The sequence below is a fragment of the Felis catus genome, chromosome A3 (genome assembly GCF_018350175.1).
Source record: "Felis catus isolate Fca126 chromosome A3, F.catus_Fca126_mat1.0, whole genome shotgun sequence".
Classification (NCBI taxonomy): Eukaryota; Metazoa; Chordata; class Mammalia; order Carnivora; family Felidae; genus Felis; species Felis catus.
In genome coordinates this window covers 7,671,289-7,698,270 of record NC_058370.1, presented here as the reverse complement: position 1 = coordinate 7,698,270, position 26,982 = coordinate 7,671,289, and the positions used below count along the sequence as shown (strand labels likewise).

General features: G+C 40.0%; 2 long non-coding RNA genes across 3 annotated transcripts in view; one reads left to right on the top strand and one right to left on the bottom strand.

Annotated features, from left to right (window-relative positions):
* LOC123384261 overlaps window positions 1-26,982 on the top strand; it is a 249,943-nt gene that overhangs the window by 204,093 nt on the left and 18,868 nt on the right. For both annotated transcript variants that reach the window (XR_006595041.1, XR_006595042.1), the window contains exon 4: window positions 26,149-26,216. This is a non-coding gene — a long non-coding RNA (uncharacterized LOC123384261). The remainder of the gene's footprint in view (window positions 1-26,148; window positions 26,217-26,982) is intronic.
* LOC123384262 lies at window positions 1,049-8,580 on the bottom strand. The gene is made up of 2 exons (XR_006595043.1): window positions 8,333-8,580; window positions 1,049-1,330 (listed from the first exon to the last, which is right to left on the bottom strand). It is a non-coding gene; the product is annotated as an uncharacterized LOC123384262 (long non-coding RNA).

The following is a 26,982-nucleotide window of genomic DNA, read 5'->3' as shown; positions in this document are numbered from 1 at the left end:
GGCAGAATTAGTGCAGTTGGAAGACTGAGGTCCTGGTTTATGGATAGCTGTCAGCTGACACCTGTGAGGAGCTCCTGGCCTCCCCTACAGTCCTGGGCCCTGTGGCAGCTTCTACTCTCAAAGCCAGGTGGAGAAGCTCTCTGACCTCTAGACCCGGTTTAAAAGGAATTGGCTGATAATCTCCCTTTTGATGAATTTAATTGTTTAAATTAATTTAATTTAATTTCAGCTGGTTAGGAATTTGATTACCTCTGCACAACCACTGCTCCTTTGCCATGTTCTATTGGTGAGAAGCAACTTACAGGTCTAGCCGACATTCAGGGGGAAGAAATTATCAAAGGACCAGGAATCACAGAGTGTATCTTGGAATTCTATCTATTGCAGGTACCTACTTCCCTGATGTTTTCTTACAATTAAATGAGGTAGTAGGTGTGTTACTTGGGATGTGGACAGGCAGCATATGGCCAATATGTCAGTGGCTTAAAAACACTTTGTTGTGGGGGTGTCTGGGTGGCTCAGTGGGTTCAGTGTCGGACTCTTGGTCTCAGCTCCGGTCTTGATCTCAGGGTTGTGAGTTGGGGCCCGCGTTGGGCTCCACACCGAGCGTGGAGCCTCCTTAAAACAAAGAAACAAACACACAAAAAAACAGGTTGTTGTGGTCACTTGCAGGTGCTGATGAGCCCCTTCCAAGTTTGGTTCAGACCACAAGGTGGATGACGCCAGCCACACACACACTAAGAGGATACGGGAGGGTTTGTTACGTACGTAATTGCAGTTCAGACGGAGGAAGGAAGCCCTCTCCAGAAGGTCTGGGATGGTCTGAGAGAGCATGGGAAAAAGACTGGCCTCAGTTTGCATCTTGGTTAGGGAGTGGGACCAGTGTGATAAGGCTGAGGCTCACACGGTGAGCTAGCCAGCACCAAAGGTGGGAGCACCTAGATTTCATCTCAGCTTGTCTAGATGCGTGGACATGGGGGAGGTGGGGAGGCAAGCCTTGGAAGCTGTAAGTGGTCAAACGTAAAAAAAAATGGAATCAACTAGTATAACATTCTATGTCCACTATACTTCATTCATTTTAAAAACTGAAGGGAAAAAGTAAACCACCACCAACAGCAACAGACAAATGAATCAGACTCGTCATGACACATGTGTAAAAGCCATCCTGAGTTGCCAGGCGAGGCCTGGTGCGGCAGCTCTTCGTGGTGAGATGTGATGTAGCTTCCTGCCGTTTCTTTGTTGTTCCAGCCTCAGTGATGCCCTTCCTTCTTCAGGGTTAGGTGACTCATGACGGCTACTGGACTTTTAGCTTTGTGGTCCACATAACAGGCAGCTGGAAGGAGAAAAGAGAAAAGGTCGAAAAAATGGCTTTCCACGGTTGTCTCACATAAAATACTTCCCAGAAGTTCTTCCACAGCACGTGTGCCTGCACCTCTTTGCATGGCCGTGGGTTATTAGAGCAGGAGAGGAGCCACAGGGGAGAATGGGAAGAATGGTTTTTAGCTAAGCCCAGTGAGGAAGGAATTTGGTGAGGAAGGGAGAAATGTCTTTTCTTTACACATCAGTTACCTAGCCCAGTGACCAGCTTTTTCTAGAACCACCATGTATTTATTAAGACAACTCACACTGGTTTTTTTTTTTGTTTCCTCAAATTGACTTTTGTTAATTAAAAAAATTTTAATATAAATTATTGTCAAATTGGTCTCCATACAACACCCAGTGCTCGTCCCAACAAGTGCCCTCCTCAGTGCCCAGCACTCACTTTCCCTTCTCCCCAACCCCCCATCAACCCTCAGTTTGTTTTCAGTATCCAAGAGTCTCTTATGGTTTGCCTCCCTCCCTCTCTGTAACTCTTTTTTCCCCCTCCCGCTCCCCCATGGTCTTCTGTTAAGTTTCTCAAGATACACATATGGTGTCTGTCTTTCTCTGCCTGACTTATTTCATTTAGCATGACACTCTCCAGTTCCATCCATGTGGCTGCAAATGGCCAGATTTCATTCTTTCCCATTGCCAAGTAGTATTCCACTGTATGTATAAACCACATCTTCTTTATCCAATCGACTTTTAATTTTGGAACAATTCCAGGTTTACAAAAAGCGTTACAGATAGTAAAGAGAGTTTCCAGGTACCCTCACTGTCTCAGTTTGCCCCACCGTTACCCATCTTAAGGGATCAGGGGGCCTTTGTCAAAACTATGAAGCTGGCATCAGTGCATTATCCTTCACCAAACTCCAGACTTCACTGGAAGTTTACTAGCATTTCTACTAATGCCTTGTTCCTCTCTCAGGATGCCATGCAGGGAACCTCACTGCAGTTAGTCATCAAGTGTGCTTAGTCTCCTCTGGTCTGGGACAGTTTCTTTTTTTTTTTTTAATTTTTTTTTTTTAAATTTTTTTTTTTTTTAACGTTTATTTATTTTGAGACAGAGAGAGTACGAATGGGGGAGGGGCAGAGAGAGAGGGAGACACAGAATCGGAAGCAGGCTCCAGGCTCTGAGCCATCAGCCCAGAGCCCGACGCGGGGCTCGAACTCACGGGCCGCGAGATCGTGACCTGGCTGAAGTCGGACGCTTAACCGACTGCGCCACCCAGGCGCCCCATGGTCTGGGACAGTTTCTTAGAGTTTCCTTAGTTCTTCTTTTTTTTTTTTTCTTTTCTTTTTTCTTTTTGATGACATTGGGAGTTGTGAGGAATATTGGTCAGTTGTTTTGTAGACTGCCTTTAAATTTAGGTTTTACAGATGGTTTCCCATGATGTGAGTTCTGAGGAAGAATACCACAGAAGTGAAGAGCCCTTCTTGATACATCACTTGAGAGGACACACGATATCCACATGATATCATGGTGAAGTTCTTGATCTCTGACTTGGCAGGTGGTGTTTTTCGGGTTTCTAAAATTAACTTTACTTCTCCCTATCCATACATTGTTATTTGGAAGTGGGTCACTGAGTCCAGTCCATCAGTCTGTGTTCAGGTGTGTGGGTATGATGGGGAGGGGATTAAGCTCCATCTATTTATTTACATATATTATTTGGAATTCTTTAGTAAAAGAGATTTGTCTCTTCTCCCTCACACACATACTCCATAATTTATTTATATGACTGTAGACTTGTGTATATTTATTATATATGCCGGTTGTGGTCAATCCTATATTATTTATTTTGATGTTCAAATCATTTCAACCTTGGCCATTGGGAACTCTCTTAGATGGCCCCCTTGACGTTTCAATGTACCCCCATCCTTTTGGTTTTTGAGCCCTTCTTTAATTTCTGTCACTACTGGATGCTGCTGGCTTATCTCGTGTGTTCCCTGGTGCTGGTCCTAGAACCAGCCATTTCTTCAAGGATCCCTGGTTCCTTTTATTGGAGAATGGTATTAAAAACCCTGGGTGCACATTACATTTTTATAAATGTCAGCTGAATAGTGAGATGATAGCAAATAAACAAATTTCTATAAAACTATGGAAATGATGATCAGTGGAGAGTTACAGTGTAATAGCATGAAACGTGCTTGGTGAGTGACATCAGATTTGTACAGCATTTCACTTTATTCTCCCACAACCCCCCCCCCCCCCAATTCATGCATGAGTCAGTGGAGATTAAGACAGTCACATCCCTTGCCCATGTTATACAACTGGTGAGTGCAGTGATGAATTCTAAGCCACATTTCTCAGATCTTTCTCTTTTCTATCACAACATGTTGCTTTCCCATGGGACATTTTTTAAAGGCTGGATTCCAAGTATTAACTTTTATTTTCTTTTATTTAATTGATGAGTCCATAAAAATTATTTATTTCTGCCTATTGGCTAGATACTGCTGTAGACACTGAGAATCAGGCAGTAGGGCAGAAAAGTTCTTGGTAATCACGTAATTTGTAGCGTCATGCAGAAGAAAGCCAATGAAGCAAGTGAGAAAGTAAGTAAATAAATAATTTCAGAACGCATTAAGTACCATGCAGAAAATAAAATGTGCCTGAGGGTGAATGAGGAAGAAGGTGATGTTAGTTGTGTGTGCATCAGGACATGGTTCATATGAAGAACCCTGGTATAAAATGGGACAATAGCAGAAAGAGGGCAGTTTTTTTTTTAATTTATTTTATTTTTTTATTTTTCGTTATTTTTTTTAAATGTGAAATCTATTGTCAAATTGGTTTCCCTACAACACCTAGTGCTCATCCCAAAAGGTAAGAGGGCAGTCTTCAATGCCAGAATGCACTTGGCGTGTTTCGTGGAATTGAATGAGGATGAAGTTTGACTGACAGAATCATGGAGGTATTATATGAAAAAAATACATAAACTCAGAGACTTAGGCAGAGGACAGATAATAAAGGGCCCCATGTGGCATGTTAAGTAAGTTATAATTTTATCTTGTTTATTGATTTTTCTCAGAGCAGTGGAAGCCATTGGAAGAGTTTTGGCAGGAGAGTAACATGATCTGATTTGAATTTGAAAATGTCTATTCTTCCGGTTATGTGGAAAATATATGCCACATATTTCATCAAAGTTAAGACACCATTGATTGTAATATCTCCACTCTTGCTTTTGAGATGTTAAAGTCGGAAAGAAAGAAAAGAGAAAAAAGAACCAGTGCAATTTTAAACTGCCATCAACTGATTGTAAGATGTGTTCCAATTTCAGAGGTGTTGAAATATGAAAAAAAAAATGTACATCTTAGAATAATACATGAAATACAGAACTAGTTGACAGGAGTGTAAGCAGGAGGCAAACAGTAGGTGATGGCAGGCGGGTTGGTGGGAGCTCTCAGTAGATTAGGCTGGTGTCATTGAGATGGAGGTAATTGACCAGATTTTGAGTATATTTGGAGGTAGAATAGGATGGGCTTACTAACAAATGAGATACGGGGGTACAGGAGAGAGAATGACTTCTAGATTTTTGGTTTGAACAACAGGTGGTAACCTTATTGAGGTGGAAAAGGACGTTTGAAAGGGTCTTCAAGTGAGTTTATTAAGCACAAGTTGAGTAAAGAAATCTCGACTCAGTAGAGGTGGGTGAGAGCCTCTCATGTTGATTTGGGAGTCATCCACACATGGTAGTTAAAGTCATGGGACTAGATGAGGGAGAGACTAAAGAAAAACACCTATTAAAGACCTTAGAAAACAGCCTTCGCCAGAGTAGGGGGAACTAGCACAGAAGTCTGCAAAAGAGGAGGCATCGTGGTAAATGGCTAGTGGTTAAGTTTGGCCTCACAAAGACCAAGATCTTGAAAACTGAGGAAGGGATGGCTGACTAGGTGGCTTGTAGTTGAGCAGTTGAGTTTGATGGAGAAGGAATACTGACGAAGGGTTTTGCATGACGGGACCATGAATGATACTCTAGACTTTTTCTGCGTGTTAATATGTTGATTTACACATTGGAGGAGAGCATATAACCCTTTCAGGAATTAGTAATGCTGACTATCAACTTCGTTCATGCTTTCCTCCATCCAGTTTTCCTTACTTTTACAACCGCAGTAAGGTAAAAAAATATTTGCACTTTATTTTTAAAAATGCTGTCAATGGCACATTTCTAATGAATGAATTCTGAAATTATTTGGTAAAAATAATGAAGTTACAGTATTAAAATTGGGACTTACATTACATCAACATTATTTATTTTATGTAGTTAATAACCTTTCTTTTTCTGTCCTGAATATATTTACAGGAGTCCTCAAATGTCTAGATGATAATTACCTTTTGAAAATTAACCACACTCTGAGTGTTTTGAGTTTGACTAATTATGATAAATTTATTTACTGGCCATTTTCTGAGTATTTTAAAGTGGCCTAATTATGCGATATTCCTTATTATGAATTCTAACACAGATATTGTCATCAGGAAAAGAGAGCTTTAACCAAGTTCTTTGTTATAGGGAGGTAAATATTTTAGATGTGGTACTCACCTCCCTGGAACAGCAACCATATCATGGGGTATTTGGAGGATAAAAAAACCTACTGGGCTGAGTATATTAAAACTCTTTAATCTATATTTTTTGGTAAATGCTTTGTTTTAGAATAATTTTAGATAGTACAGAGTGTTGTTTCTCCTATTATTGACATCCTACATTAGTATGTTACATTTGTCACAATTAATGAATCAATATTATTAATATGTTCTTATTTAAAATTTTTTAATGTTTATTTATTTTTGAGAGAGACAGAGACAGAGCATGAGCAGGGGACGGGCAGAGAGAGAGAGGGAGACATGGAACCCGAAGCAGGTTCCAGGCTCTGAGCTGTCAGCGCAGAGCCTGACACGGGGCTCAAACTCATGAACTGGGAGATCATGACCTGAGATGAAGTCAGACACTTAACCGACGGAGCCACCCAGGTGCCCTTATTAATACGTTATTATTAAATAAAGTCCCCATTTATTCCTAGTTCCTTAGTTTTTCATGTCCTCTCCTTTTTTTTTTTTTTTTCTAATCCAGGATATCACATTACATTTCGTTGTCCTGTCACTTTAGGTTCCTGTTGGTATGGTAGTTCCTCAGATTTTCTGTGCTTTTGATGACAGGGACATTTTGAGGTATACTATTCCATTATTTGATTACTCTGAGGTTTTGGATTCCACAGGAAAAGTATCATTCTTGGCCCCTGCTATTAAGGGTACGTACTATCATGTGGCTTTGACTGTTAGTGTTCATCTTGCTCACCTGGCTGAGGCTGTAGTTGTCTGGTTTGTCCTGTTGTTCACTCTTTCCCCCCCTTTTTATACTGTACTCTTTGGAGACGAGTCACTAATGTCAGCCTATGCTTAATTAGCGGGGATTGATACCGCATCTCACTGAGCGCAGTTTCTCCATAAATGATTCGGAATTCTTCTGCATGGGAGACTTCTCTCTTTGTTTCTCATTTGATTGTTCATTTGGTCTGTCAGTCAGTAATTTAGATCTGTGCAGACTCATGGGTATGTATTTTGTACTTTGGGTTGTAAAACAGTACTATTTTATTTTGTTGCTGAAATTGTTCCTTCTTTGCCATTGGGAGCGTTTTACTGCTCTTTCAGGTGGCTCCCGTGTCCTTTGTCATACCTTCCTCAGCGTATGTGTGTGTGCATGTGCGCGTGTGCGTGTGTGTGTGTGCGTGTGTGTGTGTGTGTGTGTATGTGTGTGTGTATTGAATACTTTGTTACTTTCTGGCACTACAATGGGCTCAATTTCATGTTGCATATTCACTGTCCAGTTTCTGGACTTAGTAATTTCTCCAAGGATCCCTGGTTCCTTCTTTTTGAAAATGGTATTAAAAACCAAGATCTGGTTGCTAGAATTGGACATTGCTATTGGGGTGTCATTTCTTCTAGGTGATCTCAGCAGACAGAAAGGAAGTCTATATATACTAACTTGTGTTTATATAACTTCTATAAATATTTCTACGTATAAATCTGTATATAGATTATACGAAGCATGAGTTCACACTGATGTCTTCAACCGTAATGCATTTCTGCGTTGTTCATTCCAGCTTCCTCCCTTTGCTTGTCTGCATAGTCCACCCGAACGAATGAGAAACGTAGCTCCCATCACCCACCATCCATTTACTTACCTGCCCCATTCCAGTTTACATATATAGTGGTTTCAGAAGTTTTACTATTAAAACTCTTGTAATACCAGTGATTTCAACCTGTGCATCAAATATCAGTATAGGAAAAAAAAAACTTTTGTACTATGGTTAATCTGTAAACTAAGGAGTATAATATATTGGAGGTGAGTCAATAGGCAGTTAACTTTTTTGTTTTAAATTTTATGTTCATGAATGCAATCTATGTATGCCGTTTTAAAAAGCAATGTATGCAAATGTATGCAGATAGTCTAGCCAACTGCTTTCAGACTTCATCTGCAACATTGGGTCCTTCCGCCTGATGCCCTTTGAACTGAAGTCCTGGCTCTCTAGGTCTCTTGCACCATTTTGAACTCACCAGCCTCCATAATTGCATGAGAATTCCTTATAAGAAATCTCTTATATATGAACACCCACACAAATTATATTGGTCCTATTGCCCTGGAGAACCTTGACTAATACACCTTTATTCTGCAGTCTCTTCCCTGTGACACACCAGTCTGTTTTGCTGGAAACAGTCCGTATGCTATGGGCTGGTGAATTTGCAGAATTTCCACCAACATTATCGTAGTCCTAGTTATGTATACACCTTTGCATCTATTTCTGTAAGTGGAAGAGGGAGCCATCTACAGATTTATTCATTCACTGATACTAACTCTGCTGACTTTTTTAATTCTCTCCCTGCCCCTGCCCGAGTCAAGAGAGATTCCCCTCGGAGTTGTTCACTGGGCTTTTTTTTCCCCTCACTTGTTATTTGAATTTAAAGAGCCGGTTTTTCTATTCTTACCTTTATCCTTATGGAGTTACCTTCTTGAAAAATGACCATCTAATTTAATGCTTTAGATTGGACACATCTAATGAGCATGTGGTAGGGCCTGAAAGCTTGAGAAATTTGGCCTTGATTTGTGCAAATGCAGTAGCATGCTTAAAGTCCTCTGGACACTAGAATAAGAAAAAGTAATCAGTGGAAATGATCAGTTTGTATCACCCAGGAGACAATGAAATTGGGCATGAATGATCAGTCCCAGTAAATGCTTTGGCCTTATCTCCTTCGAGTATGGTGACGTACAGCCAGTGGTATGTATAGTACAGAAGAAGAACTATAGAAATAGATTTTGTTAATATACTTCTGGGGAATGATACTATCTGATACTCTTGATAGTAGTACTTTAGAGTAAAGTTTATTGCCATGGTTGAGCTTTTAGGCTGGATAGTTCTTTTTAGGGGGGAAGGAAGAAAGAAGGGAAGGCAAAGAGGGATGGAGGGAGGGAAAGATTTGTAAAGGGAGGTACGGACAAAAGTTCATTTAACACAGACTCTTTGTGACTTTGCCCTAGTTTTGGTGTTATTCTTATGGGGACGTACATCTGTTAAAAATTGTATTGAACTCAAACACGATTTAAGTTAAACTTAAGCTTTTTTTTTTTTTTTTCAGAATTGGGTAATGACAACTAAAACACTTTGACTAAAATAGATACCATTCCTTTGGGAAGTCAGTTTTTAGAAACACATTTATGTATTTTTCCCACCTACCTGTTTGGGGGAGTAAAGCAACGACCATAAGAATAGAAAAGATTGTTATTTGAAAAAGTATGCTGGGTCCATTTTCCTGTAGAGAATTGTGAGAGCTTAGGACTAATTTCTGATTACTTAGGAAAAAAGCCAATCCTTTAACTTGATGATAAAGTCCTTCAGAGTTTTCACAGGCAACTTTAAATGATGTTTCCTGAGAAGGTAGAGGTAACAAGTTATTTTTTTTCTCACTTGGCAGAGTTTTGCTTTTTCCCATTCATCTCTCATCAGTAATGTGGCATGTATTTCCCTCATAAGATATTTTCAATCTCTTCAAAGATTATGTTTCAAGGTTCAAACAATCGAATCAACATTTTAGGTTACTGTGCTACCATTTACATGGCCATGCAGGATCCTGTGCCTTGCTGGGGTGTATACCGACTTGCTGAGCTCACAGAGAACTTCCAATTTAATCAGAAGGTTGGCACATGGAAGGCATACTTGGGGAGGATGAGAGGGCGAGGGTGGGGAGTGTGTATATAAAATAGCAACAGGTTTAAACAGTTGCTAATTAGAACATAGCAGATACCATGGGTTGGGGTGGGCATGGTGGGACATGATTTTGGCCAAGTATGGTTTTGTGCTATGAAATTTGAGACCGGGGTGCCTGGGTGGCTCAGTCAGTTAAGCGTCTGACTTCAGCTCAGGTCATGATCTCATGATCCATGAGTTTGAGCCCTGTGTTGAGCTCTGTGCTGACAGCTCAGAGCCTGGACCTGCTTCAGATTCTGTGTCTCCCTCTCTCTCTACCCCTTCCCTGCTTGCACTCTGTCTCTCTCTCTCTCAAAAATAAATAAACATTAAAAAAATAAAGAAAGAAAGACATTTAATTGAGATATAGATGTCCAAAATCTTGTATTGCCTTTCTCCTTTGGCTCCTAATTTCTAACCCAGTATCACTGTAGTTAAAAGTTGTTATCCAAGTGAATTTGCATCTAAAAAAATTAAGGTTTTCCACATTTGGTTTAGTTAACTCAGTTGGCTGGTGGATTGTGAAACACAAACATCTCTGAAAGGTTTACAGGACTGGAGTAACCACTGAGCATGTTTGAAGTTTTGCATTTTTTTTTTCACATTTTGATTTGTCTGAAAGAAGTGAAGATATTCCTTAGTTATCATATTGGGGTTTTCTAAGAAATGTCAGTTTTTGGCATTGTGTTCAGTATCCTTTGTATAATAAGGCATAACTATAGACCACTTTTTCCTTCCAAATCATGGGTTTTTCTGAAAATGCCATTTCTGTCTTCTTCCCTAAAATGAAATACTTATTCCTTTCTTATGATTTCTCTTTTTTTTTTCCTTTCTCTGTGTAGGAGATTTGTCTTTTCTCTCCCACAACAGTGTATCTGTTTTCTCTTTTGTTACTCCAAAGTTAATTTTTATCCTTTCTCCCCAAAATGAATAATTCTCCCTTTGAGCCCCAAGAAAGTGTTTTTTTTGTGTGTATGCTTCTCATAGTGAATTTCCTTCATTCCTTGCTTCTTGAACTGTAATTTTTCCTTTCTGCTTTTTTACTCACAAGTAACATTTCTTCCCTGTTTCCCCATCCCCCAAATTGATGACTTTTAAACAGTCATTTTTTTCCCCATTTTTCTGATAAATTGATGAAGCAACATGAGGATTTGAAGTTACAGTGGTAGGTACTCTCATCTGTGTCTTTGAGGAGTTTCTGCGGGTAATGACTTCTGTGCACAGTTACTGGGTTGGCCCATTTTTTTCTCTCTTCCTAGCACTCCTAAGTTTACATTTTTAAAGTATATACAAGGATATGTTTAATAAGCATAAAAGGTTCTTATTTAAAAAATTGAAAACATCCTCTTTCATGGATAATTCTTAAATTTGCCAATGAACTTGTAATGGCTGAGTATATGGCAAGCTCCTTTTTTGAGGCTTCCTGCGAGATTACAGCTTTATTTCCAATTCTCTCTGATTTACATGACAATGACTGGTCAGCACAACTGTTCTGCCTGGCTCCCTTCATGTTATACATGAATATTCATCCATCCTGTAATTATTGAGCACCTATTCTGTGCCAAGGGGCTGGCACAGGTGGTTAACTATCGTGATCTGGGCCTACTCCCATGGAGCAAATAGTTTACTTAAGGGGATAGTCTTGAAATGTATCAATCAATAAGTATCCATGTTCCTGGGGCGCCTGAGTGGCTCAGTGGGTTGAGTGTCTGCCTTAGGCTCAGGTCATGATCTGACAGCTTGTGAGTTCGAGCCCTGTGTCGGGCTCTATGCTGACAGCTCAGAGCCTGGAGCCTTCTTTGGATTCTGTCCCCGTCTCTCTCTGCCCCTCCCACTTGCTCTCTCTCTCTCTCCCTCTCAAATATAAATAAACATTAAAAAACATTAAAAAAAAATCCACGTTCCTGAACATACCCCGATTGTCCATTGGAGTGTGATGCAGTTCCTCTGACCCTCAATAGCTATCTATTTTCCTTCTTTTTCATAAACAGTAGTCATTCCTGCTGCCACGCACTGAGAGGTGCCAGGGACTTTGTTCCGTCTTTTAATTGCATTATCTCATCCGATGCCCCTCTCACCCCCGGCCATCCACTGTTGGACTATTTTTATGTACATTCTAACATGTAGAAACCAAGTCCTAGAATGGCTGTCGTTTGACATTTAACATATCATTAAGTGAACTGGAGCCGAGTATTTGATGCCTGCCCCCGAATCCCTTCTCAGGGCTCTTTCCCTTTACTGCCAAGTGGTCACTTCCTGTTTCCAATGGGGACCTTCTCCACCAGTCAATTCAATGATTGTCCCCCCCACCCCAAACCACTGATGTGCGTTTTGTACAACTGTTCACACTACACAATCCTTTATTTATTTTTTATTCACTCCGTCAGCTCGTGTACCAGAGCCTGAACGGCACCCATAATTCTCCTGCCTGGCCTTAACTGTCTTGACTCACCCTGGCCAGCTCAGGGACAGGTGTGTGACCCAACAGAGGACAGTCAGACTCAGGGGGTGTCAGTCTTGGCTTTCCCCTGGAGATACTGATGTGTCCTCTTTTTTTTTTTTTAATTTTTTTTTTCAACGTTTATTTATTTTTGGGACAGAGAGAGAGCATGAACGGGGGAGGGGCAGAGAGAGAGGGAGACACAGAATCGGAAACAGGCTCCAGGCTCCGAGCCATCAGCCCAGAGCCTGATGCAGGGCTTGAACTCACGGACCGCGAGATCGTGACCTGGCTGAAGTCGGATGCTTAACCGACTGCGCCACCCAGGCACCCCTGATGTGTCCTCTTTTGAATGCAGTTTCCGTGTTGGGATGATTTAAACCTGAGACAGACTGTCCTGATCTCATGAGAGATGTCTCCTGTGGTAGGTACTCATCTCGGAATGCTGCCTACAGCACTGTTTTAGGAGGGAGCCACACACAGGAAGGGTTGGGATTAGGAAGAGATGGAGAAGTTATCACCAAAGAATGATCATGACATCTGTGGAACTGAGTTGTAGCCTGGGTAAATCTACAGCCCTCGCCACATATACTAGATCAGTAAACAAATTGACTCTGACCATTTGGCTAGCACTTTCTTGGATTAAGAGCATAGGCAGTGCCATAAGGCATGCAAACCACTTCTGTGTTACAACAGTGAAGGCAGGCCCAGGGAAGGAGCAGGTCTGGCTCCTTAAATGCTCAGTGTTAACGGGAACGAAGAGGCAAAGGAAATCAGGAATAAAGAGGCAAAAGGAGGCTTATGATCAATGCCAGCTCCTTCTTGTTTTCCAGGGGCTCCCGCGAGTGATGCATAGGTATGTGGAACAGTGAGGGTCTGTCACGCTGTGTCAAAGGAAATGTCATCTGCAGCTCCATGCAGAAGGTTTTAGAGCTAAGGAAGGTGCATGGGATACAATATACATACCGAGGCTGGCATTAAATCAAAGCGTATTAGAGGAGTCTTTGCAGAAGAGAGGCTGGTCTGAGCCCTGTCAGTTTCTCTGGGTTCCCGACCAGGCATGTTACAGAGCAAATTCATATCAGCTGTGTGGAAAATTCATCTGTTGCTCCAAAAGCAACTGCCAAGCTGTCTTTGGTACATGACAGCTGGAAGAAATTTCTTTCTCAAATCAGTGTTTCAAATGCAGGCACTCCCCAGGTTGGTTAAAGAGGGAGGAAGGTAAAGGAAATGAAGATGTGCAGATCAGTGATGTGAAAAGCAGAAGGAGCAAAGGGGGATCTGATGGAGAAAATTAAATGAACTGTAAGTGGCTCATACAGACACCACTGCAGGTTTCAGATAAGTCACCTGTCAGAAGTCATTTTCTTGCAGGACGTAATTCGCCCTTATTGACTATGATGGGTTTCCATTCAATTCAAAGCCATGTTCCCAAGCTGGAATTTCACCTTTATTTCTTAAAACATTGGCTTAGCGCAGACAAAATCACAGGCTCTGTAGTATTGTGGCGCTCAACACTGATGGTTTTCTTGCCAGTGTTACCCTGAAATTTACATTTTTAAAAAATTTTTTTTCAACGTTTTTTATTTATTTTTGGGACAGAGAGAGACAGAGCATGAACGGGGGAGAGGCAGAGAGAGAGGGAGACACAGAATCAGAAACAGGCTCCAGGCTCTGAGCCATCAGCCCAGAGCCTGACGCGGGGCTCGAACTCCCAGACTGCGAGATCGTGACCTGGCTGAAGTTGGACGCTTAACCGACTGCGCCACCCAGGCGCCCCAAGTTTCATTTATTTTTGAGACAGACAGAGTCAGAGGGACAGCAGGGGAGAGGCAGAGACAGAGGGAGACAGAATCTGAAGCAGGCTCCAGGCTCTGAGCTGTCAGCACAGAACCCGATGTGGGGCTCGAACTCACAAACTGTGAGGTCATGACCTGAGCCAAAATTGGATGCTTAACCAACTGAGCCACCCAGGCACCTGTAAACCATATTTTTAAATTTTAATTAACTTAATTAAACTAATTTAAACTTAATTAATTAAAATTAATTACATATATACATATACATGTATATGTGTATATCTCTATCTTTATCTCTATCTCTATCTCTATCTCTATCTCTATCTCTATCTCTGTCTCTATCTCCCAAACTCTGTTGGCCTTTAGCAGATAATCATTAAAACTATATTATCTTTTTTTAAATTTTTTAATTTTATTTTATCTTTTAAATTTATTTTTATATTAAATATAATTCATTGTCAAATTGGTTTCCATACAACACCCAGTGCTCATCCCAACAGGTGCCCTTCTCAATGCCCATCACCCACTGTCCCCTCTCCCCAATCCCGCATCAACCCTCAGTTTGTTGTCAGTATTTAAGAGTCTCTTATGGTTTGCCTCCTTCCCTCTCTGTAACTTTTTTTTCCCCTTCCTCTCCCTCATGGTCTTCTGTTAAGTTTCTCAGGATCCACATATGAGTGAAAACATATGGTGTCTGCCTTTCTCTGCCTGACTTATTTCACTTAGCATAACACTCTCCAGTTCCATCCACGTTGCTACAAATGGCCAGATTTCATTCTTTCCCATTGCCAAGTAGTATTCCATTGTATATGTAAACCACATCTTCTTTATCCATTCGTCTGTTGATGGACATTTAGGCTCTTACCATAATTTGGCTATTGTTGAAAGCACTGCTACAAACATTGGGGTACATGTGCCCTTATGCCTCAGCACTCCTGTATCCCTTGGGTGAATTCCTAGCAGTGCTATTGCTGGGTCATAGGGCTGTTTTCAATTTTTTGAAGAACCTCCACACTGTTTTTCAGAGCGACTGCACCAGTTTGCATTCCCAGTAACGGTACAAGAGGGTTCCCGTTTCTCCACATCCTCGCCAGCACCTGTAGTTTCTTGATGTGTTCATTTTAGCCACTCTGACCAGCGTGAGGTGGTATCTCAGCGTGGTGCCTTTAACAGATAATCATTAAAACTATGTTATCTTTTTTACATTTCAAATCTCATTTTGTCCACTGTATTTTTTTTCTTTAAAACAAAGAGTCACATTGCTTTCCTGATTAAAGAAAAAATATATACACACATATATGTGTGTGTGCTTATTATAAACGATTCAATCAGTCTTGACAAATATGGAGAAAAATAGAGTAATTGAAATACTATCATCTGAGACAAGTTCTATTCTTCCAAATCTTCCTAAGTTTATATGAACTCCTGTGTGCACATGCACGTATGTATGTATGTTATTTTCACTGTCTGCCTTCTCCCCCACAAAAATATAAACTCCATGAAAGCAGGGATTTTTTTCCTAATACTACACTCTCTAGAACAGGGTTGGACACATGGTTGGAGCTCAATATATTCCTATTTGTTGAGTGAAAAAAAAATAGAAATGTTCTTCCTAATTGTGTTTCTTTAGGACTAACTGCAAGAATATACTTGTAAGACAGAGGATACATTTTAATCCTCATTATATTTAGAGCCTGACATGTACAAAAAATAACTTTTGAATTAAAAATTTTAAATATTTATTTATTTTTGAGAGAGAGCACAAGCAGGGGAGGGGTGGAAAGAAAGGGGGACAGAGAGTCTGACGTGGGTTCCGTGCTGAGAGCAGAGAGCCCGATATGGGGCTCAAAGTCATGAACCATGAGATCACGACCTGAGCCGACGTCTGATGCTAAACAGACTGAGCAACCCAGGCACCCATAGGATTTTAAAAATTTTAAAAAGAACCCAGGAGTTTTGTACCTAGAACATTGGAGGATAGTGATAGTTGCTTACCCTGCTTGTATTTCCTCTTTCTCCCCTCCAAAGCTACAATTTATCTTCTCCATATGTTGACACCTGTGGTTAAGGCAGAATTCTAAAGGTGCTCCCCCAACATTCCCATATCATCGCTATTCCATCCAAAACCAATGTAGGTATTGCTCTGAAGGGGGTTCGCAGGTAGAGTTCAGGCTACTTCTCATGCTTTAGGTGGGAAATTGTCTTGGTTTATCCATATACATATAAAATGTTCGAAAGTGATATATATTATGACAAACAGAAAGAGCCAAGTGAGGGGAACTGGGAGTGTTAGGTGGGTTTTTGCAATTTTAAATGACATGGGCAAGGAGAGACCTTACTGAGAAGGTGAGCGTTTGAACATGGGCCTCGAACTGGTGAGGAGTGAGCCATGTTTCTTTCTGGGGGGAAAAGCACTACCATCCCACACCACCCTCACCCCTGCCTTTAGATAAGACCCTTAGCTACTCGGTCTTAGCCATGAAGGCCACAGAGATTTTTATACATCAGTCAGACTTTGGGAGGCTTCAATGAGAAATATTTTGGAAATAATGGTGGCATTCTATTAGAAGGGGCGAGAGTGTTTTCTGTGGAGAGCAGAAATAAATGCCCATTTACAATGCATTGACATGAGTATTCAAATAGATTTCTCATTCTTGGAGAAGGACTAACAAGAAAAAGTCATATACACATCTGCTCTCATCACAAATATATTCAACTTTCACATTGCTCATGTAGATTCTCAAGGAAATTTCCCCAGAAAAGAAACAGTGTTAAAGCTGATAGCAACAAAGCAAATTCTAACATTTTGCTTCCCTGGGCTAAAGAGAGAAAACCCCCCTTGTCACAGAAATGGATAGCCTCCTTGATGAATTTCTACATTTTGATTTATATCTATCTCATTGTGGGGTAGAATAAGAGGATGGATCTATAGAAGAGGGAATAGGAGTAGCTTAGAGGAATTTGTGATTTCAACATTTGAGAAAAATATGGGCACTGGGAGGAAATAATGATACTCATCAAAAGGCACCATAAAACAACATTATGGAAAGAATATGCTTGTCTGCAATTCTATTTTGAGAATGAATGATTAGCTTGTACTGCAGTTCCACAACATTCCCTCCTTGTTTTCTCTGCTGCAAATCATGATTGTATGTGGAGGTTTCTGGCTTGTACCCCAGCCATGGTGTGAGGCACACTGTGTTAAGGTGGGGCTCCCAGGGCTCCTAGGGGAAAGAGGCAGGGGAGTCATCAATTTACAAATATTAGTTGACTTCTGTATAGTTAGGAATTTGTTCACATGCTCAAAGCAGAGGGGACTCCCTGCTCCCCCAGAAGTGAAAAATAAAAACTACAGTGGATGAAAAAGGATAAATGTGTTTTTTCTCTCCTCTAAAAGACCCCTAGACCTAGTCACAGTAAGACAAGGCCGTATACTATATGGTGCTCATTGTGTTAGGGTTCCACGGAGAAACAGAGCCAATAGGAAATGTATACATATATATGTGGAGTTTCCTGTGGAATATATATGTATATAATAGGAATTGGCTCCAGTGATTATGGAATCTATAAGAGGTCCATGATCTGCCATTTGCAAGCTGGAAGACCAGGAAAGGCAATGATGTGATTCAATGCAAGTCCAAAGGCCCAAGAATCAGGAGGCTGACAGTGTAAAACCCAGGAAAGTCCAAGAACCAAGAGTGCTGACCTGAGGACAGGAAAAGATGGGTATCTCAGCTCAAATAGAGAAAGCGAATTTGTCCATCCTTTGCCTTTTTGTTCTATTTAAACTCCCAGTGGATTGGATGATGTCCAGCCACATCAGTGAAGGTGATCTTCTTTACCCAGTCTACTGGTTCAAAGGCTAATGTCTTCCAGAGACACTCTCAAAAGCATACACAGGAATAATGTTTTATCACCTACCTGGGCAACCATTAGCTCATCAAGTTGACACATAAAATCAGCTATTAAAACTAAGTCAGGCACTTGAGGCTATTACTACCCCATTACTTCTCCCATCCTCAGCACTAGTTTTCCAACTCACAATCCAACATGGCTGATTGAGTTCTAGTCATCATATTTGCACACCTGCTGCCGGAAGGCCACACCCTCAAATTCACACGTCTTTGAAGACATTTTTGAAAAATAGTACACAACATTTCCACCTATGTCGCATTGGTTAGGACTTAGTTGTGTGGACTTAAGTCTGTGTTTTAGTAGACCGTGTGCCCAACTGTAAATCAAAACTTTTATGATGAAGGATGAATGAGACCCTAGTTACTAGGGGATGGCAACTAGAAACTGAGCTCTTCAAATGTTCCCTATGTTCTGTATGCTTGAAGCCTTGAACCACATTGTACCAGCTTGTCTAGATAATTTGTGCAAACCATGTGGTTTATGGTGAACATGCACTTTCCTTCTGGGGGTTTAGAATTTTAGTAACTGTGGTTACCGAAGGTATGGAAGCATGGAGGCACATGTTAGTACATGACAGAGTCCAGTGAAAACCTAAACTTGTAGTCTCAAACAACCTTCCCTGGCAGAAGAAATTTCATATGCATTGCTACAGTTCATTGCTGGAGGATTAAATGTGTCTTGTGCAAATCCATTGGAAGAAGACTCTTAGAAGCTCATACCCAGTAGCCTCCAGACTCTGCCACATGAACCTTGTCCCCTTACCGATCCTAATTTTTATCTGTTGGTTGTAATAAACCATAGCCATAAGTGAAATGGCTTTTGAGTTCTACAGGCTAGGCAGATGTGCTAAATGCCTTATATGCATTTAATACACATGAATCTTCCTGAAAATCCTACAAAATTATGGTTACTCTTATCTCCATTTTACGGATATGAGGCTGGAGGCTTTGATAGATTAAATACTTTGTCCAAGTTCTCACATCCTGTGGGTGGAAGAGCCAGCACTGGAACAAGGGGAGCCTCTGAAAATATGTGTTCTTCACCGTAATGTAGATTCTGGAAGCTTGTTGCACAACTATGGGAAAGAAAATGTCTGGAGTATTGGTGTGTGTCATTTTTTAAAATGGTGGAATAAAAAACAGATTGGTGCAGTAGGTTTCATTTTTTTTAAGTTGTCTTTTCTTTCATTTCTCTGTTCTGTTGAACTTGGACTCACACAGGTGGCTTGCATTGTCCGGTGGAATATGGGCACGTATTACACTGTTTCCGACAGAGGCTTTAAAAGCCGCCACAAGTTTCCATTTGTCTTCAGTTCCTGGCTTCTGTGATGAGAATATCAAGACCTGGGTGACGCTGACTTTTCAGCTTGAGTGAGAAGCTTGGAATGAGAAGACAGGTGGAACAGCCCAAACCTCAGCCCAACTCAGACCTGGAATAGAGCAGTCATGGCACATGCACCCCACCTGTGAGGAAGAGCTAGAAATGCGTAACCACCAGTGTTTTGGGGTTGTTTGTTATGTCACATTACCACAGCAAGGGTGACTAATACAGGTATACAGTAAATATGTAATTTTAAATGGAAACAATTTGGAATAGGTTGTTAGAGTTCCCACAATAGTCATTCTTATGATTAACTCATTTTAATTAGTAAACAGTGTTTTTATTTTTACATCACTATAACAATATTTCTTTTAAGTTTATTTATTTTTGAGGGGGGGAGGGGCTGAGACAGAGAAAGAGAATCCCAAGCAGGTCCTGCACTGTCAGCACAGAGCTGGATGCAGGGCTCAATTTCACGTACCATAAGACCATGACCTGAGTCCAAGTCAAGAGTGGAGCACTTCACTGCTGAGCCACCCAGGTGCCCATTATAACTTGATTTTTCTATCCAAAGAAAATGACAACAATTATTGAGTGTTTGCTGTGTGGTAGGTACTTTTCTAAGCTATTTACTTATCTCTCTTTCCCCTCCCCGTGACTCTCAACACTACTGGATAGTGAAGTTCATGAGTATTTTGACCTCCCTAGAGAGAATTAAATACATACATGAGTAATTTGAAGATTTTTTTCAGGGGTTTCCCATACTGAAAGGACTGCTCAATGCTAACCTTTGAGGAGCACTTGCAATGTTAAATGTTTCATTTAATTCCTCTCCCAGGGGAGTGAGTAGACTTACATTTTGGTTAACATGATGAATGCAATGCCAACTACAGATTGCTTTTTTGGCTTGTTGTATTTATCCATCCACTTTAGGAGCCCTTATAGTACATTTTGTACTAGATACATAACCAAAAATAAATTGAGATTTTGATAATTTGAAAATTTCTGTGGTTATTAATTCTGGGGGATAATAAATTAATAAAGAGATGGAGATTTGCACTTTGCTAATAAGAAATTGGGGACCCATAAATAATCAGTTTCAACAATTTAGAGGTTACTTACAGCCACAGGCGTATATATCCAATACACCTTACCAAGATGCACCAGATGCGGCATAAGCATTTTACTGTGTCATTTTCCATATATACTTGATATTAATTTATAATAAATAGAGTAATGGAACAGGTGGTGACTTGGAAAAGTGTCATCACCTTTGATGGGGTAGTGAATTATCATTTAGTAAAAATTAAATGATTTACACGAAGAATTAGAGAAAAATAATACCAGTTTCTAACCTCTCATTGTTTTATCTCTGAAAATATTGTTTCACTAGTGACATAAGGTACAGTGATAAGAAAGGTATTTTATTGGTGTTTTTAGTCCCTCCACATTTGATTCGCCTAAAGATTGTTCTTTCTTACTGACCCTTCTGCCTCAGTTTTTTGTCTGTCTGTCTGTCTGTCTCTGCCTCTCTTCTGTCTCTCTCATCTGTGTTCCACTTACTAGACTTCCATCACTTTTTTGGGTGCTTAATTTGGTTTGTCATTTTGTTTTGGGAGCTGTAAAAGTTAACCACAAATTTAGATCCCCAAGAAAAGGGGGTTGGTAGCTTTAATGATTTCTACTGTTTGAAGAGAATTCATTAACTAGATAAATTATGGTGAAATTGCAGTATTTATGACTTTTTATGACTTTTTGAATTCATCAGAGAAATAGGTGTACGGTTCATAGACAGGACTAGAAATTAACAGTTCCAGATTATTCATCACACTGGAAATGATAAACCACAAAATTCCCTCCTTTCCGCTTTGGGTCTTTTCTGAATGATTGATGACTATCATTTATTTATTTATTTAATATATTTTTATTTTTATTTTTTTAATTTATTATTATTTTTTAAATGTTTATTTTTGAGAGAGAGAGAGAGAGAGAGAGAGACAGAGACAGAGGGCAAGCAGGGAAAGGGCAGGGAGAGAGGGAGACACAGAATAGGAAGCCGGCTCCAGGCTCTGAGCTGTCAGCACAGAGCCCGACGCGGGGCTCGAACTCACGGACCGTGAGATCATGACCTGAGCCGAGGTCGGATGCTTAAGGGACTGAGCCACCCAGGTGCCCCTGGTGACTATTTTTGACAGACGTGTGTTGCTTAAGTATAGATGTCAACTATCCTGTCAGCATAGTGATGTTGCTATTAAATGTCATTCATGTTGGAATACATGATTTGCAAAAGTGTTCTTTCTTCACACAAACACACCTCAGTTCAGTTAAGACAGCAGACTTGGGCTTTAGGTATCCAAGGTTCAAATTGGATCTTTCTCATGCACTTGATGTCTGTGACCTTGGGCAGTATATTTGTGCCTTAGTATGCCAGTCACTAACCTCAGAATAACAATTCCTCCTTCTTAAGATCACTGTAGTTCTTACTGTAAGAAACATTTTAACATAGGCATACAACAATTACACACTGAGGAGTCATTTATTGAATAAATGCTACACATTTCAGGTTTTAGTCTCACATTTGATGGGTGGCATGCATATTTTAAAATGTATATTCTAGTGGAGATGAAGATTTTCTTTAAGAAGAATTGGACAACCCCCAAATACACATGAAGTCCACAGTTAAATCATGTATGTTTTTTTCCTACTAAGTCATTTAAATGCAATATTTGCCAGTGAATTTCAACTTCAACAGCCTGATCAGTTAAGTGAATTCGTAACTGAAAAGAAAAGATAGAAAATGAACCAAAGAGTGAATTTCACAGAATAAGCACCCTGAAAAAATTTGTTTCCCTAGAGGACCAGTCAGAGAATGCCAGAAGAGGCCATGAGGCCTTCCTCCTAAGACTTCACAAATTTGCTTAAAAGCTATGCCTACCCTTTAAAAGAGTTGACACTTGATATTTTCCTAGGTTATAAGTAATTTGGGTAATAAAGCTGTAGGGAAATTGAACTTGTCAGCATGTTAAATGCATTTGTCTCTCCGAATATAATAAACCATGATGGTGGACTGGTTGATAATTGCAGGCATGTTTTTCTAATTAATCAGCAAAGTATGAAACTTTTTTGTTCTACCCTTATGTGGTTCCTCTGTTTGTTAGCAAGTGTCAAATTTAAAACTTGACATAAAACAAATATCTTTATAATACCTTTTACTAGAGTCTCAGGGTTATGGCATGCGAGTGTTTTATGCCATAATAGTAGCCCTATTAATTTAAAGTTTGATAGTTTGCTACCATGGATTTATTCAAAGTATCCCACCATTTATTATTTGAAATATTTTAATTTTATATAGTGTGATAATATTTTGTTAAACATCCATTTTATGTAAGTCATAGTCTTAAAATTTTTTTTAATGTTTATTTATTTTTGAGAGAGACAGAGTTGGAATGCAAGTGGGTTAGGGACAGAGAGAGAGGGAGACACAGAATCCGAAACAGGCTTCAGGCTCCAAGCTGTCAGCATAGAGCCCAACGCGGGGCTTGAACCCATGAGCTATGAGATCGTGACCTGAGCCGAAGTCGGACGCTCCACCGACTGAGCCACCCAGGCGCCCTCATAGTTTTAATTCACAATTGGAGGTAAGGTGCTTACAGGTCAGATACATGAAGTAAGGTGAACATTTGTGAAGCATGTTGGCACAGACTTCTGTTTTGCTTTAACACTTATGGAAAATTTAAGTAATGAGCTCCGTGGGAAAAATAGGAAGCATACTCATTGCGGACCAGGCAGATTCAAAGTATTTTACATGAATGAACTTATTTAATCCTCACAACCATCCTAGATGGTAAGTACAATTATTATCATTATCCTTGTTTTAATAGATAAGCAAACAGGCACAGAAGGGATCAGTAATTTGCCTAAGGCCACACAGCGGGTTAGTTGCAGAGATGGAATTCAAATCCAGGATGCTGGCACCAGAAAAGGACCCTTCACCCCTAAACTGTTCATTCCCAATTTGCATATTTGCCACCCATAGCCTAAAGGGCCTTGAGCTATAACTATAATGTACTGTTAAAAAATAAAATCAAAGGGAAGCGAATATTATAAACCATTCCGACGTTAATCTGGGTAGAGGATAAATCGGTGCTGGGTATGCTATTTTCTATTATGATCTACCCTTTGAAATCTTCCATAATAAAAAATGCTAAGAAACAAAATTAAATGTTCTATTGATGCGGAGGTAGAGCTCTCAGTCACTAGGTTGGGGCCGAGCATCGTCAGTTTCCTGGTGTGGTCCCTTCATGGTGACACATTCACTTCCTATTCTCTCACGTGCGTCAACAATCATGAAGAGTTACCGTTTGTAATTATGGTGTAATTATGGAGGAAGCCAAGCAAATTATGGAATGAAAGTGACTCGGGAGGTTCTACAGATGTATCTCTTGGGATACCCAGGGCCTACTATATTTTGCAACCACCCCGGTCGTGGAGGATCGAGGGGACATTTCTATAAGCTTCACTCCGGTTGTTAATGGGATGGCAGTTTTTGCCGGTCTCGCTCCATAGTCCACGTCTTGGAATGGATAAGTAATACTTCTCATGCTAAATCTCCTAACAAGAGACAAATAAAATAAACCCAGAAGATTTTCCAGGAAAATCATGACAGTAATCAGATCTTTAGATGTTATATCCTCCCTCTGAGTAGCTAAAATAAAAGTAGTCTTGAAATACAAGCATCGTTGATAGTTAGCATATGAAAACATGAACATTTGACTTTTGGCATGAAGATGACAATTGAATCTGATAGCTTTTTTTTCTTAATGTGAGATAATACTGTATGAACGTGAATTATTGCTGGAGAGATTTAGACGTATATGCTATTAAGCTGGATTTGTTATGACCTTAGCTGACAAAAGAAATGGTTCTGTGGTGAATAAGCCTTAACTAAATGGAAACTGAAATGCATTAAAGTGAATAAGTTTCAGAAGAATTACAAATTCAAGCTTCTGGAGAGTACTTCGTACTCAGGGTTTGAAAACAGCAGTTCTCAAATGCATTCAACAAATACTTCCCCAGACCGCCCCATCTTATTTCCTTTCACTCCTGCTCTTTACCCATTAAGAAAATGTTAGGCCCTCTCAAAATTAGTGCCCCAATTTTGCTGCTTACTTATTTGATTGACCTTAAACCATTTTCTAGCATCCTTGGTCTCTAATTTCTTAATCTCTATCAAAGATGATGGTATTGTAGTCTGAAGTCTAAAAGCCCGTCCAATGCTAAACTCCTACGGGTCTGGATATTTTGGGGCCATAAAAGAAATTATCTTGCAGCCAACTCTGCTGTAGTTATCACAAAATGAGCCACAGTCACTTGCTCTGTCTCCAAGGAGGAATCATTCTCCCTGTGGAGTGGGTATCTATTGTGTTATTGTTGTTATTATTACTGTTAGAGTTTTATCTGCCCAGCAGCCATTTCCTCCTTCCATAACATCACAATTGATTTTCCACGGAGGAACAATGCATCTCTCACCTTTGATCTGTGTGATTTGATGGGTGCAGGTGGGCACAGGAATTAGCTTTAGAAGTGAAGCCTTAGTTTATCATAACATTCCATTTACCAGCCATGACCCACCCCAGACAATGAAACTCTCTATTCGAGAATGTTACAGCTCTCAGGGAAGATAAGCACCTCTTTCGCTGATGGCATTAAAAGATTGTATATGTTTGAGGTTGTTAGATGAGCAAGGTTGAGAGCTGGTCAAATCATTTGAGCCCCTGAATCAGTCTATGCCTGAAGCCAGACCTCTCCTTGGAAGAGAGTTTTGAGTTAAAGGAATCAATGCATTCACTCTCCTTGCTTAAGGTAGTTGGGGCTGTTTCTGTAACTCAGAATGGTAGGAGTTCAGACCAATTAACCCTGTGTATCTGGATGGTTGAAAATGATCCAACCGCAGAAATTGCATGAGGACTAAACACGTGTGCCGCTCCTGGCCCGTCAGACTTCTAGTTTCTCAGCAGTGGCCTCCTTCCTACTGATTCGGCTTTGAGCCAGGTGTTATTCTTTTCCAAAGTCTAGCCTGAAAAGTCAAATAAAATACTTTTTGGGAAATGTGAATGAATTAGTCAACATTCTCCGGAGAAATAGAACATCAGACAAACAATAGAAAATCAGTCTGTCTATCTATCTATCTATCTATCTATCTATCTATCTATCTATCTATATCTATCCATCCTGTTTAAGGAATTGGCTCACACCATTGTAGAGGCTAGGCTGGCAGACTGCAAACCCAGGCACGAGTTTTGACATAGCTTGAGGCTAAAGGCTGTCTGTTAGCAGAAATGGCTTTTCCTTGTGGAAGGTCAGTCTTTTTCTTAAGATCTTGGGCTGATTGGATGAAGACCATTAACATTATGGAGGGTAATCTGCTTTACTCAAAGTCTATAGATCTAAATGTCAATGTCATCTAAAAAATACCTTCCCAGAAATATCTAGAACATCTAGTTGTTTGACTAATTAATTATCTGGGTACTGTGACCTAGTCAAGTTGATACATAAAATTAACCATCACAGTGAATATGTTTTAAAATTTGGTATTTGATTCATTGCAGGGAGTGTGTATGTGTGTATATATATATATATATATATACACACACACACATATATAGGAGTGTGTATATATATATACATATATGTGTATATACATACACACACATATAAAATTTCATATTATATATTTATATATAATACATAATTGTATATAATCTATCAATATGTAATAATATAATATATAAAAAATATATATGTAATGTATAATGATACTATAATGTATTATGTATATATATATACACTTATAAATTGAAAAGAATAATAATGAAATAAAATCTGTGAATGCACCACCCAAACTAAGCACTGTGATGAAACAGATGTGCGTTAATCCGCCTGTGCCCCCTCCCGGTACTATTCTCCTGTCTCTGGGTTGTCAGTTTATTACCATCTTAATTTAAATAACACTTTCTACCACGTATGCATGTATGCTTAACTAACTTCTGTTTGTTCCTGAATTTTAAAGATTGTTTTGTTCACTAGGTAGTCAGCTGCGACTTGCGCCTTTTCACCCAGCGTGCTGTTTCTAAGATTCATCTACGCCATTGCGTGTAGGTGCAGTTCATTCACTGTCGCTGGTGTATGAAATTCCTCCGGGTGATGGTAACACGCTATTGTTTTTGTCCAGTGTCATAGCAGTACGTGGTAGAGTTGTTTATACCTTTTCGCTTTATGGGAGAGCTGTTGCTAATATGCTTTTGCAAGTGAGTTTCTGAGATTCTGTAGGTCAGTGGCTCTGCATCACTTGCATTTCTAGCAAATTCTCAAGGTCTTTGTTTTTTAATTTGTTTTTATTTTAACATTTATTTATTTTTGAGAGAGAGAGAGAGAGAGAGAGAGAGAGAGAGAGAGAGGGAGAGAGCACGAGCAGGGGAGGGGCAGAGAGAGAGGGAGACTTAGAATCTGAAGCAGGCTCCAGACTCCAAGCTGTCAGCACAGAGCCAGATGCAGGGCTCAAACTCAAGAACCACAAGATCATGACCTGAGCCAAAGTCGAATGCTCAACCAAGTGAGACACCCCCCGCACCCCGCAAATTCTCAAGTTCTCAACCAGATCTACTAAGTTAGAAACTCTGGGTTGGGCCCAGCAATAGGTGTTCTCAGGTGATTCTGATGTTCTCTCAATTATAAGAACCATGATTCTAGATATATGCTAGGAGTTGGTTTATTCATCCTTGACTCAGTTTACCTTACTGTTAAATTTTTTTTCCTTAGAATATCTCAAATTTATATCTCTTGACTTTCATGGTTTCATTTTTTTCTCCTTAGCTCAGAGCTTCTTAAAATATACTTCTAAATAATTAATTTATTCCATCT